At 31.2% G+C, this 2,380-nt stretch overlaps 1 pseudogene; it reads left to right on the top strand.

Annotated features, from left to right (window-relative positions):
• The first annotated feature begins 1,689 nt into the window (after window positions 1-1,689).
• Window positions 1,690-1,789, top strand: LOC138804013 (U6 spliceosomal RNA; annotated as a pseudogene).
• Window positions 1,790-2,380: the final 591 nt, after the last annotated feature.

Raw genomic sequence — 2,380 nt, 5'->3', positions numbered from 1 at the left:
AGGAGAGGCGTATTAAAAATAATCTTGTGACATTTGTGATTTTGTTTTCTCATATGGGCTGGTCATCTGTAAATTGAAAGTTTGAACTACAGTATTTTCTGTCATATTTTGTGATCTCATTTTTCATTTTAAGTTGCCTTACATTTCACAATTGCTTACTGCTAATTCCTGCAAGGAATTGGGGCACTGAAATATTATAGGAAATGAGAAATTGAGATGGGTCTTCAATTACTTTCTCTTAGCATGTTGCATGGGCCAAGGTGAGAAGGTTTGCCCATGTTATCTGATGATGCAGGTAACTGGGACCTGATATCCTCAGACCTATGGGTACTGCAGAAGAATAATAGCTTTTAAGCATCATATCAGCAAAAATTGGGTATAATCAGTAAGAACGCTTCAGAAATATGGGAAAAAAAACATTTTGGGAATAGCGAGTTAACACAATAAACACATGAGCAGTGTAAAATCTCTTCTAGCTTAGAGGAAAACAATACTGCTTTTTTTTTTTTACTATGGAATTCAGAAGACCAAGAACACTTAGAAGGTATCATAAGTTTATACCGAAGACATTGCATTGATACTTTTTATATTCTAATATATATTCTAAACCTAATTATTTATGTTCCAATCTATTTATGGGAATAATTTTCAATTTATTTGTCAAATTATCAATGAATTCTAGTAAGATTCACTGTGTGAAATTTAAGATCAGCAAATATAAATATAAAATATATGAGTATATATAATATAAGAAATTGTTATGCAATGTTCCGTTGTGGTTAGGGTATCAAAGGCAACTCTGTTTTAAAGCATTATTCCACTATCTCTACCTCAGTTTTTGGTAGAGTTAGACCTAAAACTTTACCATTTGTAAATTTTCAGCCTGGAGGCAAGAGGAAACACTTTGATTAAAACATTACCAATTTATGGCCTAATATCGAGGAAAAACATATGGACTTCTCCAGAAGCTATGGAAATATTTGGTGATAGAAAGTCAGTAGTGTAAGTTCCTGCCTGGTTGGATGCTAGACAGGCCAGGATATTAGGTAAACATGAATATGAACATATTTTTCACCTTCTTGGCTTTAGCTACTTTTGAAATTATAGGAATAATTAACAATTATATTTTGATAAAATACCTTCTATTCTGAATAATTCGGTCTGCAGTGTTCATCTTTCTATGAACCCTTGTAACTAAGATTAGTTTTGTTCCAGTAAGACAATCTATGCTGTCAGGGTAAGATATTCTACTTGGTCTGTTCCTACATGGAAGAAGGGTAAAGGGTCAGAAAGACATTTGTACCACTGAGACCTCATTTAGGAAGTTTTAACCTGCAGAAGTTTAGAAGTAGCTTTTAAGCAAGGCTTACTTTGAATCCATTAGCTCCACAAAGCTAACTCAGTTGATAAATAAGTACTTGAAAAGCCATTACCTTTGGACTTAGCTATAAAGGCTTCAAAATATGATCAAATTTAAAATGAAAACGACAAAATAGTCATTGACAAAAAATTGCAAATGTGAGCAATCGACCAAACAATATGTTTTTTCCACTATACATAGAAATTTAGAGAAATAAGATCAATAGCATTTTTAGTAACAATAAAGGTTCCTTGTTACAAATAGGCAACCAAGGATATATGCCTGTATAAAGATTACATCGTTAACTACTTAAATTAAGAGGATACTCCATGCTTCAGCGGCAAGTCTACACAAATTAGAACAATACAGAGATTAACATGGCACTTGCACAAGGATGGTATGAAAATTTGTGAATTATTCCATATTTTTCATTCTTCAAATGCAAGAAATGAAAAACAGTTACTAAAAAGTTGATTACAAAAATACAAGTGTAACAAAACCTGTAATTCATAGAATTAAAGGTTAGTTTGACATCAGTGTATTAAACCTTCACCTTCGAAAGGCCCTTACATAGCATAACCTTTACAATACTTGAAATTAGATAACATTACCTTTTTATACCAAAGAAATAAAATAATATAAGGACTTAGGAAAAAGGAATCTTAAACTTTTCCTAAATGCAATGTAATCTGAAAGGACACATTTATTAATGAACCTATATATTATAAAACAATGTAGACTTCAAAGTATTATATCTAGAAGACAATGAAATAGATTATGGAGTTTATACAAACATAGATATTTTTTTCAGACAAGCACCAGGAATATCTTTAATTTCTACACTATTCTATTCAACAGATACGATAAAATTAAAAAAATCACAAACTCTGCAGAAATCATTATAGATGCATACAAACAACTCTTGAATACATTTTGACATCAAAGTCAGGCAATGCACGTGGAAGAATACCATGGAATCCATAAATTTTTAAATTAAGATATTGCTGTTGTTTTGTATTA

The sequence above is a fragment of the Dipodomys merriami genome, unplaced genomic scaffold (genome assembly GCF_024711535.1).
Source record: "Dipodomys merriami isolate MVZ:Mamm:240054 unplaced genomic scaffold, mDipMer1.0.p SCAF_350, whole genome shotgun sequence".
Taxonomy (NCBI): Eukaryota; Metazoa; Chordata; class Mammalia; order Rodentia; family Heteromyidae; genus Dipodomys; species Dipodomys merriami.
This window is presented reverse-complemented; position numbering and strand designations above follow the sequence as displayed.